The following is a 14386-nucleotide window of genomic DNA, read 5'->3' on the forward strand; positions in this document are numbered from 1 at the left end:
GAGAAGCCACAGGCCGAGTGGCCAAGTGGGCCATTGAGCTTGGACCCTGTAACACCCCGGATGTAACTTTCCCAATTTGTACTCCAACTCTTGCCATTTCCGGCGTTAAGTTATTTTATTTTCTCGGGTTCGGGTCTTTGTCTCCGTGTGTTGTTATCGTTGTCATGCATCTCATATCATGTCACCATGTGCATGGCATTTGCATACGTGTTCATCTCATGCATTCAAGCATTTTCCCCGTTGTCCGTTTTGCAGTCCGGCGCTTCGTTCTCCTCCGGCGGTCATTTCTACCTTTCTTTTGTGTGTGGGGATTAAACATTTCCGGATTGGACCGAGACTTGCCATGCGGCCTTGGTTTACTACCGGTAGACCGCCTGTCAAGTTTCGTATCATTTGGACTTCGTTTGATACTCCAACGGTTAACCGAGGGACCGAAAAGGCCTCGTGTGTGTTGCAGCCCAACACCCCTCCATTTTGGCCCAAAACCCACCAAAACCCCCTCCATCATCTCGGTCGTTCGATCACGATCGCGTGGCCGCAAACCGTGCTCAATTTGGAGCCTCCTAGCTCCTCCTATGTATAAAAAGGCACCTCCACCAAAATTCTCGGATCATTTCCACCCTAAACCTAGCCCCCTTCCCCTCCGCGCGCCGGACAAAGTCGCCGCCGCCACTCCCACGCTGCCACGTGTCCCGCCGCTGTCCTTTCCGCCACCGGCTCGCCGAGGCCCGTAGCGGGCCCCTGGGCCCAGTCGCCGCCTCCCCGCGCCCGGCTCGCAGCGCCGCCCCGCTCTCCCTCGCCCGCGCCGGCGCCTCCTTGCCTCGCCCGCCTTGACGCCGGCGAACGCTGCCGCTGCCGCCCGGTCGCCGCTCCTCCTTGCCTCGCCGCGCCGCGGTCCTCTACCTCGCCGTCGCGCCGCCCTGACCCCGGATCCGGCCAACTCCGGCGGCGCCCTTGACCCCTCCGGCCAGCGACTCCAACTCCGGCGCCCCCAAGTACTGTTCCGGCGAGAGGATCCGACGAACCTCGTTTTGCGTGCAGATCCAGATCGGATGAACAGTAAACCCTAGGTGGTTTTTCTTTAAATTCCCTAAAGTTTCAGATCCATATGCTCATGTTCATAGCCTCGTAACTTTGCATTCGTAACTCCGATTCATGCATATAGCATATCAAAATGTTCATCTCAGAGAGTACATCATTTCATTCCACTGCATCATTTTCATTTGAGTTCATCTTGATGCCCGAAATGCTGTTAGAAGAGGGCTACTTGAGATAATTGTCAGATCTGCTACTCCATTTAGCTTTTTGTCATTTTTGCCATGATTATTGTGTGCATGATATGCCATGATGCTCTACATATGTTTTGTTAAGTGCTTTGTCATCTTTCCAGAGGTGCAACCCATGTATTTTTGTGATGTGTGTGGTGACTAGCACGAGCTTGCAAAGTGGTGCACTTGGTAATTCTGATTTCAGGGACTTGGCAATTCCACTAAGTCCTTGATCTGTTTATCTCATGTTGCCATATGTTCATGTTGTTTCCTAGTGATTCGTGCCTCTTTTGAGGATGATCAGTAAGGATGTTCTGTTAATATTATAGTGCTCTATCCATCCATGTCTTTGTTTGCAATTATGGAGCACCCTAGCTTGAGTCAATCGAGTTCTACTTTTGCTACTTTGTGAATCTGGGCAGATTATCAACTTGTTTGCAATTTTGCCAATGATGTTGTAGTTGATCCGTGCATGTTATGCTATTGTTCTTGCCATGTCTAGCTTGCATTTTGTGTGTTCTTGATGGGTGTATGCTTAGCCTGTCATGACTTGCTCCGTAGTGAGTGTATCGAGCTCGTAAACATGCCTACTTGAGTTATGTTTCAGCATGTGCCAGTTTTCACTAAGTCTGAAAACTGATTATGTTTTTGCCATGTTCACATGCTTGCAATTGTATTTTCTGATCCCTTTTGGCTCAAGGTCACTAAGGGACTTCTGTTAATATCTTTGAGTAGCTCCATGCCATGCTTTACTTTTCCATGTTCAGGTCCTGTATCATGTAGTTTTGTTGCTCCGAAGAGTGCTACCTGATCTGAAATTCCAGACAAGTGTTAATTTCACTAAGTCTGAAATCTGTTTGTCATATGCATTTTTGCCATGCTTGTTTGAACCTGTTAATGGATGAATTGGCCGTAGCTCAGTGCTAGACTTTTGTTAAGAATCTTGTATGCATCCCTGCCATGTATTTTGTTGTCATGTTTGGGTGCTGTAGCATGTTTATCTCATTGCATTTAGATGGCTACTTTGCTGTAAATCGCAGACCGGTGTCATATTTGAATTGCTTGCCATTTCCAAACCCTAACTCCGATGCCGGCGTTCTTTATATAGTTTTCAAGCGGTTTCATCTCATCTTTCCAGTGGCACACTTGGATTTCCAAGTTGAGGCCAGGTTCTTGCATTTCCTGTCATATCTTGCATTTTGCATCCCGCATCGCATCCCGCATAGCATATCATCCTTGCATCATCTTGTTTGATTCTTGCACGTGGTTGATTGTGTCCTTGTTGCTTGTTTGTCTTGTTTGGGTAGAGCCGGGAGACGAGTTCGCTAACGAGGGGCCCGTTGAGTTTGCTTTCGAGGATCTAGTCAACTCTGACAACTGTGCAGGCAAGATGATCATACCCTCGAAATCACTACTATCTTTGCTATGCTAGTTTGCTCGCTCTTTTGCTATGCCAATGCTACGATGCCTACCACTTGCTTTCAAGTCTCCCAAATTGCCATGTCAAACCTCTAACCCACCATGTCCTAGCAAACCGTTGATTGGCTATGTTACCGCTTTGCTCAGCCCCTCTTATAGCGTTGCTAGTTGCAGGTGAAGATTGGAGGCCGTTCCTTGCTGGAACATTTATTTACTTGTTGGGATATCATTATATTGCCATGTTATCTTAATGCATCTATATACTTGGTAAAGGGTGGAAGGATCGGCCTCTCGCCTAGTGTTTTGTTCCACTCTTGCCGCCCTAGTTTCCGTCATATCGGTGTTATGTTCCCGGATTTTGCGTTCCTTACGCGGTTGGGTTATAATGGGAACCCCTTGATAGTTCGCCTTGATTAAAGCTTTTCCAGCAATGCCCAACCTTGGTTTTACCATTTGCCACCTAGCCTCTTTTTCCCTTGGGTTTCCGGAGCCCGAGGGTCATCTTATTTTAAACCCCCCGGCCCAGTGCTCCTCTGAGTGTTGGTCCAACTCGTCAGCCGCCGGTGGCTACCAGGGGCAACTCTAGGCTGGCCTACTGGAAGTTTGAACAATCTGAGTGTGCCCTGAGAAATAGATATGTGCAGCTCCTATCGGGATTTGTCGGCACATTCGGGCGGTGTTGCTGGTCTTGTTTTAATCTGTCGAAGTGTCTTGAAGAACCGAGATACCGAGTCTGATTGGAACGTCTTTGGAGGAGGTCTATTCCTTCATTGACCGTGAGAGCTTGTCATGGGCTAAGTTGGGACTCCCCTGCAGGGATTTGAACTTTTGAAAGTCGTGCCCGTGGTTATGGGCAGATGGGAATTTGTTAATGTCCGGTTGTAGATAACTTGAACCTTAACATAATTAAAATGAATCAACTGAGTGTGTTACCGTGATGGCCTCTTCTCGGTGGAGTACGGGAAGTGGACACGGTGTTGGAGTGATGTTTGCGCAGGTTACTCTCTAGTTTCTCTCTCGCGCTTTGCCTCCTCTTCTCGCTCTCTTCTGCGAACAGGATAGCCATCATATATGCTAGTCGCTTGCTGCAGCTCCACATGTTTACCTTACCTTACCTATAAGCTTAAATAGTCTTGATCGCGAGGGTGCGAGATTGCTGAGTCCCTGTGGCTCACAGATTACTATTACACCAGATGCAGGGCCTGATGATTCCGCTCCAGGAGACGCGCTTGAGCTCAAGTGGGAGTTCGATGAGGACTCTCAATGTTACTATGTTTCCTTTCCTGATGATCAGTAGTGGTGCCCAGTTGGGGGTGATCGGGACCGTGTCGCATGTTGGGTTATCTTTTATTTTGGCGATGTAGTCGGGCCATGAGTGTTTGGATGATGTAATGTTATTTATGTACTTGATTGACGTGGCGAGTGTAAGCCAACTGTGTTATCTCCCCTTTATGATTTATATTACATGGGATGTTGTGAAGATTGCCGAACTTGCGACATATGCCTTCAATGCGATTATGCCTCTAAGTCGTGCCTCGACACGTGGGAGATATGGTCGCATCGAGGGTGTTATAGACCCCATGGTTTGAAATACATGCCTCAGACAGCTATCAAGTCTCAAGCACTTGTGGATTTCATCAATGACTGGATAGAGTTATAGACGCCTGAGGAGAAGCCTGCTAATATGTATTGGACTATTCACTTTGATGGATCTAGGCAGTTGGAAGGCTCGGGGGCTGGAGTTATTTTGACTTCCCCATGAGGTCATAAGTTTTGTTATGTTTTAAGGTCGATGTTCCCTTGTACTAAAAATGCAGCTGAATATGAAGCTTTGCTCCTATTTTGTTACATTTCAGAAGTTATTGATGCTGAACTTCTCGGACCATTGTTTAGGGTATTTGTAATTCAAAATACCTCCTATTTTCAGGCTTGACCTCATTTGCTTTATTGTGGGTCATATGACAACTATGTTCCCAAAATCATTACAGGTGGCTGTGGAGGAGTTTCCTAAGGTTTCTTTTACTCACACTTCACTAATGCAGTGTTGGGATAGTGTGAGAGACAGGGTGAATGAAGAGATAAAAAGCAGGTTATCAAGACAGGGTGAGTCACCAAAGCACATTTGGGATAGTGTAGGGCTGGAAAATATGGCCAAAGAGATGAATTTAAGACGGGTCAGGTGCTTTGGTCACTCGGATCTGGTGGCTCAGCAAGTCTCAGGAACTTGGGATTCCAAAGACCCGCTCATGGCGGCTTATTGCCGGGCGGTTGATGCTATTGCTGGTCATTTCAAGGGTTATCAAGGGGAACATGTTGATCATAGAAAGAATGAGGCGGCTAATGCTTTAAGCCGGCTGGGGTCCCAGCGTAAGCCGGTACCACCTAATGTTTTTCTTGATATTCTGAATAACCCTTCAGTTAAATTGCCTACGGAGGAGGGTCTTGCTATCCCTGACCCGGAGGCACAGCTGGTGGCAGCTCTTCATGCTATTCCTGATTGGACAGTGTTGGGGAACGTAGTGTAACATCCCAAATTTTCAATTTGGAATGTTATACATAGATCACCCATGCATATCATGACTTATTGCATTCCAGTTCCGCAATCCTTGAAATCCTAAGCAACTCAAGGACCCACGGAGAGAGTTGGGGATTTTCCTGTTTTCATATTTGATTTTTATCAAACAATGAAATGAGGATTTTGATTTTAATAATTTTTCTCTCCGAAATATTTCATATTAAATCAAATGAGTGGACGTAATATGACTTCTCCGAAATAATTGAAATATTGGAGGAAAAATATTAAAATCATTTATTGGATTTTATTTGGTTTTATTCAGATTTTATTTGCATCAGAAAAATTGCACGTTTTCAAAATTGCATTTGAGGGCCAAGAAAATGTTCAACTCGTCCTAAATATTTCATTTAGACGGCGAAAATTTGTTTTGGCATTTTTAGATTTTTATTTATTTTTCTAGGATTTTTCTTCTGTTGGCGGGATTATTTTTTAAAAAAAATATCTCGCGCCCGACTGGGCCTAAGGCCCAGCCGAGCCAGGCCGGCCCAAGCCGCCACCACCTCCCGCGCGTGCGCCGCAGCCGCCGACCCGGACTCCAAGTCCGAGTCGGACTCCCCGCCACCGCCGCTGCCTTGCCCCCTTCCTCAAGCAGCCACCACCCCCCTCCCCTTTAAATACCGCCGCCGCCCCCCTGGAGCCTAAGTCGCCGCCGCCCGCAGCCCCTCGCCCCGCCGCCTGCAGCCGCCCGCGCCACCGCTAGGAGCCGCCGCCGCCTCCCGTCGCCGCCGCCGCAGCCCCGCCACCCCACACGGCAGCCTCGCCACCCCACACCGCCCCGTCGCCGCCCCGGAGCCGAGCCAAGGTAGCCGCCGCACCGCCCCGGTTTTCTAAAGAAAAACCGTTCGGGTTTTTTTAGAAACCCTAGTTTTCGTTTTTTAAATAGATCGGTTTTTCTCCGGTTTATTTATTAAGCGAGCGTTCGCTTGTTCGTTCGTTTTAACGAACGCGTTCTTCGTTTAGATCTAGATAATGAACGTTCGTTCGTTAATCTGTTCGTCGGTTTTCTTTTTCTCGGTTTTATTCGGCAATTTTTCTGATCGCGATTTCGGATCCGATCTTAATTTCTGTTTTTCTTCTCGCTCGTTTATCAGAATTAGGCAATTCAAGCCCCTGGAGTTTTGTCTCGAAACCCTCTTTCCGTTTAATCAACTCAAACAAGTTTTTGTTACTGTAAAATTTGGCCTAGTTTCAGATTAGTAAACGAAGCTTCTTTCTTTCGCCGTTTGACTTCCGTTGCTCCGTTTGATTTGATTCTTTTTGCGTACCGGAGTTCTTAAGTTGAACTTTCTGGTCGACCTATCTTATTTGAGTTTTGTTTGTGCATCGTTGCTTGTTATTTATGTATGTTATTGTTTGCTTGTGATAGAATTCCCGAAGTGCGAAGCGTGTTACTACGAGTCTCTAGGATTCGCGGATCGTCAGCAAGGCAAGTAACACTTTGATCATATCCCATTATTACCCAGTTTTTATGCATTAGTTCCAATCCTCAAACATTGCATGATTAGGATATCATTAACTTGTGGGTTGGGAAGTAGTTGCTGAGGTAGAACCTATTGCCCTGTTATATTCAACCCTTGGGAGTTACTTCTACGTATTGCTTATATTGCTATGCTATGCTCGTAGACGTGGTTTGGGTTTGAGTGAAATTCATGTCAGATGTGAGATTGTTAATTAATGGTTCAACTTAAGGTGGCAACTTAATCAAACAACTGGGTGGATTGAGGCACCTGGGGAACCCAGTGTTGTCTGTTTTCTTTTTTTTTTTGGAAATCCCGGGGTACCCGTGTGATCTTCCTATGGACCGCCACCCAGGCTCAAAGGGAACTGAGATGATTCATGCTAGAAACTTCCGTGTGCAGCCACAAGCTATTATGGGCTCTAGCATAGTTGAGTAAGTTACGTGAAGCTCTTGAAGAGGTAGATCAGCAGGTAGTGGGTTTTGTAGGTTCGGTATGGTCTACCCGGAGTAGAGAGTTAACGTTCCCGAAAGACTGTGTCTCGGTCATCCGTTTCTCAAACACCATGTAGTGCGAGAAATCCAACGGAGGCGATCGACTCTTGTGGGGTAAGTGCGCAAACCTCTGCAGAGTGTACAATCTAATCATGGTTAGCCGTGTCCCTGGTTATGGACAATTCTTGAGTATCTAGTACTTGGGTTATCACATGTATCTCACCATGTTTAATTAATACTGTTGGGTTGTTAATCACTTTAATTGGGATTGAGTTGGGATTACCTTCTCAATGACGTTTCAACCACCATGATAGTTAAATTAAAATCTATTCCTTTGTTTTAGTAAAAAATTGGCTTTTCGCAAAACTATAACCATAGAGCTTTCCACGAGCCAAATATGCATGTAGTGATAGCATTATTCCGTTTCTGCTCTACTGTGTTATATTGCCAGCATATTCCATGTGCTGACCGGTTTTCGGGCTGCAACGTATTATGTTGCAGACTTTTCAGACGAGGAGTAAGGTTCGTTAGGTCGTTGCCCTACAGCTCAGCTATGCCGTTGGAGTTGATGGACTCACCTTATCTTCCGAGCCTTCCGCTGTTATCGCATTAGATGGCCTTAAGCCATATTCATGTAATAAGTTCTCTTCGGAGACATTTGATGTAATAAGTGTGTGATTGCTACTCTATTATAAATCCTTCGAGTACTGTGTGTGTCAGCATTACCGATCCAGGGATAACACTGAAGCACAGAGACTTGACCATCTGAGGTCGGGTCACTACAAGATGGTATCAGAGCACATGCTGAGTGTAGGACATGACCACTAAGATAAACCCTAGGTCACACTTCTCTTCTAATTTTTGACTTCTCTCCATTTTCTACTCTTTAGGATGGCGGAGATGAAGAACAAGTTTGCACAACCGGATGAAGACACACCTTTTGGACGCCACTTGAAGGAAGTCACTAGGTACCTAAACATTGGAACACCAAGCTTCACCGGGACGTACAGCGCCACTTTACCAGAAGAAGACCGCTGGATGATTCAAGTACAAGTTCCAGGAAGGTCGTTCTCGCCAACCTCTAAACCCATAGAATTTTCCTTCGATGCACCAACCTGGAGTTTAGGAAAGAGTATGGTAGCCCACATCACCATGGGACGCATTGGAGAAGTTTACAATAGGGAGCTTAAGGACACTATCTACCAAATATGTGGGTGCCGAGACGAGCAATGGGAAGTGATCAACACCAAGAAGGATAAATCCATTGCAGCTTTCATCCAGGAGTTAAACCAGCACATTCGACGTCAGGAGAACCAGATGTGCGCTGACATGATGGACTTGAAGAAGGCGAAGAATAGGATCATCGAGCTGGAGGAAGAACTCAAGTTTACCCGCGATGGATATGAGGAGGAAATCAAGATCCTAGTGGAGAAGAATGACGACCTAGTCAAGAAGATCGGAGTATTCATGGGAGGACCAACACCAATAGAAGAAGAAGAAGAAGAAGAAGAACCCAATGAAATACGCCCCGAGGACTACATCATCATCGACGACACCGATTCCGATCCTTGTGATGATGACTTTGAAGACGAAGCTGGAGCAGACATCATGGAGTCCTCCACCGATCAAAATTTCTAGATGACCACCAACTATTAGTAGTATTTCCCCCATGTATATAGTAGTAGTGAGCACTTTTGCGATAGTTCTAGACCGTTTGTATGCCCTTGCTTGATTGATTGAGTGAAATGATTGTGTTTTTCTCATGTGCATATGGGTAGTGCCTTCTCATTAGACCCCTTTTCTACTCTAAATCTCTTCCATCTAAACCCATCAGATGCCTCCGAGACGTGACACCGGTTTTGCCTTCCCGCCGGAGCTCACCTAGTTGATCCAGCAGCAGAATGCCTTGATGCAATTGCTAGTTCAGAACCAGGGCAACAACAACAACAACCGACCACCAATGGACAACCTAGCCCGTTTTCTAAGGTTACAGCCGCCGGTATTTTCCAGTAGCACCGAGCCTATAGTTGCTGATGATTGGCTACGCCGTATTGGAAGAGAATTGACCACCGCAGGTTGCACAGATGCTGAGAGGGTGCGCTTTGCCGCACATCAATTGGATGGACCAGCAGCCTCATGGTGGGAGAATTACACAACCACTTTTCCTGTAGCCAACGTCACTTGGGACCAGTTTCAGCAAGCTTTCCACACCGCCCATGTCTCAACTGGAGCTATGCAGATGAAGAAGTGGGAGCTCCGCAGCCTACGCCAGGGGAACCGTACTTTGGCTCAGTACGTGGATGAGTTTAGCAAGTTATCACGCTATGCCCCTGATGATGTGGCCACCGATGCCGCGAAGCAGCAGAAGTTTATGGAAGGGCTGAATGAAGAGATGAGCATGCAGTTGATGGTAGCAACCTTCAACAACTACCAGGAGTTGGTAGATAAGGCTCTTATGATTGAAGGGAAACAGCAGCAGATTGAGAGCCGCAAGAGAAAATATGGACAAGGGAAGTATAACTCAGGAGCTCAGCAGAAGCCTCGCCTAACCCCGAACTCAGGAGGACTTGTTCACAACACAGGAGGTCACAACCACACTGGAGGAGGATCACATAACCACAGTGGTGCTAAGAATGGGAATGGGAATGGAGCTAACAACAATCAGAACCGCCCCAACCCGTCCACTCCCGCCAAAAGAGACTTATGTCAGGTTACCTGTTTTAAGTGCGGGAAGACAGGGCATTATGCCAATGATTGCCCCGAAGGAAGGAATGGAAACAGAAATGGAAGCGCTGGGAAAAAGCCCAATCCATACAAGAAAGGACAAGTGAACCACGTTAACATGGAGGAGGTTGAAGAGTAGCCGGACACGGTAATAGGTATGTTTTTGGTTAAGTCATTTACCACTCTTGTTCTTTTCAATATTGGTGCATCGCATTCATACATATCAAGGGGATTCGTGGATAAGTTTAAACTACCAACCCAAACCCTTAGGATCCCTCTTTTAGTGAGTTCACCCGAAGTAGAATATATGGCTAGCCGATGGTGTGGCCAGATACCCTTAACCAATGGCACACATGTGTTCCCGTCCGACCTAATTATCTTGGAGTCGCAAGGATTGGATGTGATATTGGGTATGGACTGGATGTCAAAGTATGGAGGAAGCATTGACTGTGCGAGTAAGTCGATTTATCTCACCACCCCGGAGGGAAAAAGAATTAAGTATGTGTCTAGGAATGTGCCTAAAAGGAGCCAAGTGAATGCCCTTACGGGAGTTGTTCAGGAGGAAGTGCTGGTAGTAAAGGATTACCCGGATGTTTTCCCAGAGGAGTTACCAGGCATGCTGCCGGACAGAGACACTGAGTTTTTGATAGAGTTGTTGCCAGGTACATGACCAATATCCAAGAGACCCTATCGGATGCCCGCAAATGATCTGGAAGAAATTAAGAAACAGATCAAGGAGTTATTGGAGAAAGGATACATCCGAAGAAGTTCATCACCTTGGGGAGCCCCAGTACTCTTGGTTGAGAAGAAGGATAAATCCCTAAGGATGGTTGTTGATTATCGAGCCTTGAATGAAGTGACGATAAAGAACAAGTACCCACTACCGATGATCAACGATCTGTTTGATCAGTTGCAAGGAGCTAAAGTGTTCTCAAAGATCGATTTACGATCAGGGTATCATCAGTTGAAGATACGAGAAAAGGACATACCAAAGACGGCGTTCACAACGCGATATGGATTATACGAGTACACGGTCATGTCATTTGGACTGACTAACGCCCGTGCCTATTTCATGAGCATGATGAACAAGGTGTTCATGGAGTATTTGGACAAGTTTGTTGTGGTGTTTATTGATGATATCATGGTATACTCGAAGAACGAGGAGGAGCACAAGGAGCATTTGCGTTTAGTTCTCGAGAAGCTCAGGGAACACCAGTTGTATGCTAAGTTTAGCAAATGCGAGTTTTGGCTAAAGGAAGTCGGATTCCATGGACATGTCATATCAGGAGAAGGTATAGCAGTAGACCCCAGCAAGGTTCAGTCAATCACTGAATGGTTGGCACCCACCTCAGTTAGCGAGATCCGTAGTTCTCTTGGACTCGCAGGATATTACCGGAGATTCATTGAGAATTTTTCCAAGATTGCAAAACCAATGACTGAACTATTGAAGAAGGATACCAAGTTTAAATGGACAGAAGATTGTGAAGCAAGTTTCCAGGAGTTGAAGAAACGTTTGACTACAGCCCCAGTGCTAGTACTGCCAGATATAGATAAGGAGTTCTAAGTGTATTGCGACGCCTCTCGCTTAGGACTTGGATGTGTGCTTATGCAGGACGGAAGAGTTGTTTCGTATGCCTCACAACAACTAAAACCTCATGAGTTGAATTATGCTATGCACGATTTGGAGCAAGCAATCGTAGTGCATGCGTTGAAGACTTGGAGACATTACCTTATTGGAAACCGTTGTGATGTGTACACGGATCACAAGAGTTTGAAGTACATCTTCACCCAGAAGGAGCTGAACCTTAGGAAGAGGAGATGGTTGGAGCTTATAAAGGATTATGACATGAAGCTACACTATCATCCAGGAAAGGCCAATGTCGTAGAAGACGCATTGAGTCGGAAGATTTATGCTAGTATCCTTGAAAGTAAAGGACTGCCGAAGCAAATTAGCAAAGGACATCATGGAACTTCGATTAGAGATTGTACCTAGAAGGTTCATTGCCACAATGGAGGTTCAGTCGACATTGCTGGGCAAGATTCGGGAAGCTCAGAAAGATGATAAAGAGATTGCCGAGATAAAGGAGAAGATGGGCAAAGGAAAGGCCAATGGTTTTCTTGAAGATGAGCACGATTCCCTATGGTTTGAGGACCGAGTTTATGTGCCCAACAACCAGGAGATCAGAAAGTTAATACTTCAAGAGGCCCATGACTCACCATACTCGATACAACCCGGAAACAGCAAGATGTATTTGGATTTGAAGGAACGTTTCTGGTGGACTGGTATGAAGAAGGATATTGCCGAGTATGTAGCCGTATGTGATGTATGTCAGAGAGTTAAGGCAGAACATCAGAAGCCAGCAGGACTGTTACAGCCTATGCCGATACCCGAATGGAAGTGGGATAAACTTGGCATGGACTTTATTACCGGATTACCCAGGACTAAAGCAGGATATGATGCCATATGGATAGTAGTTGATCGTCTGACCAAAGTAGCTCACTTCATCCCAGTGAAAACCACCTATACAAGTGCAAAGTTGGCCAAGATATACATGTCCAGGATCGTATGTCTGCATGGAGTTCCGAGGACCATCGTATCGGATCGAGGAACACAGTTTACTTCAAAGTTTTGGCATCAGTTACACCAAACTCTGGGAACGAGATTGGAGTTCAGTACAACGTTTCACCCGCAGACAGACGGACAAACTGAGAGAGTCAATCAAATTTTGGAGGACATGTTGAGAGCGTGTGCGCTAGATTATGGATCTAGTTGAGATGACAATTTCCCGTATGCAGAGTTCTCATACAACAATAGCTACCAAGTCACTTTGAAGATGGCACCGTTTGAAGCCCTGTATGGACGCAGGTGCAGAACACCGTTGATGTGGGATGAGGTAGGAGACCGACAGTTGTTTGGACCAGACCTGATTAAAGAATCTGAGGAGAAGGTAAAATTGATCCGAGACCGACTGAAGATTGCTCAGTCCAGGCAGAACAGTTATGCAGACTCAAAAAGCAAGGAGGTAACATACGAAATTGGAGATAGAGCATATCTGCGTGTATCGCCCTTGCGAGGAGTGAAACGTTTTGGACTTAAAGGAAAGTTAGCCCCGAGATTTGTAGGACCGTATCGCATTTTTGGAACGGATGGGAGAAGTTGCCTACAAGTTGGAGTTACCTAGGGGATTGTCAGGAGTCCACGATGTGTTCCACGCTTCATAGCTGAAAAAGTGCCATGCTGAGATGGCTGATATACCATTAAGAGATACAGTACCCCTGGAGGCGATTCAGTTGGACAGTGATTTGACTTACGAGGAGAAGTCGGTTAAGATTCTTGAGTTTGCCAGCAGAGTCACCCGCAGTAAGGTTATCAAGTTTTGCAAGGTTCAGTGGAGCCACCATACCAAGGATGAAGCCACCTGGGAACGAGAGGATGATCTCCGCAACGACCACCCATACCTATTTTCTAGCCAACCCGAATCTCGAGGGCGAGATTCATCTTAAGGGGGGTAGGTTTGTAACATCCCAAATTTTCAATTTGGAATGTTATACATAGATCACCCATGCATATCATGACTTATTGCATTCGAGTTCCGCAATCCTCGAAATCCTAAGCAACTCAAGGACCCATGGAGAGAGTTGGGGATTTTCCTGTTTTCATATTTGATTTTTATATTTTTTCTCTCCGAAATATTTCATATTAAATCAAATGAGTGAAGATAATATGACTTCTCCGAAATAATTGAAATATTGGAGGAAAAATATTAAAATAATTTATTGGATTTTATTTGGTTTTATTCGGATTTTACTTGCATTAGAAAAATTGCACGTTTTCAAAATTGCATTTTAGGGCCAAGAAAATGTTCAACTCGTCCTAAATATTTTATTTAGATGGTGAAAATTTGTTTTGGCATTTTTAAATTTTTATTTATTTTTCTAGGATTTTTCTTCTGTCGGTGGGATTATTTTTTTAAAAAAAATATCTCGCGCCCGACTGGGCCTAAGGCCCAGCCGAGCCAGGCCGGCCCGAGCCGCCACTGCCTCCCGCGCGCGCGCCGCCGCCGCCGACCCGGACTCCAAGTCCGAGCCGGACTCCCCGCCACCGCCGCTGCCTTGCCCCCTTCCCCAAGCAGCTGCCGCCCCCTCCCCTTTAAATACCACCGCCCCCTGGAGCCCAAGTCACCGCCGCCATCAGCCCCTCGCCCCGCCGCCTGCAGCCGCCCGCGCCGCCGCTAGGAGCCGCCGCCGCCGCCGCAGCCCCGCCACCCCATGCCGCCGCCGCCGCAGCCTCGCCACCCACGCCGCCCCGTCGCCGTACCGGAGCCCTGCCGGAGCCGAGCCAAGGTAGCCGCCACACCGCCCCGGTTTTCTAAAGAAAAACCATTCGGGTTTTTTTAGAAACCCTTGTTTTCGTTTTTTTAAATAGATCGGTTTTTCTCCGGTTTATTT

This window comes from Triticum urartu, chromosome 6A (assembly GCF_056163025.1).
Source record: "Triticum urartu cultivar PI428250 chromosome 6A, HENAU_Tu73, whole genome shotgun sequence".
In the NCBI taxonomy this organism is placed as follows: Eukaryota; Viridiplantae; Streptophyta; class Magnoliopsida; order Poales; family Poaceae; genus Triticum; species Triticum urartu.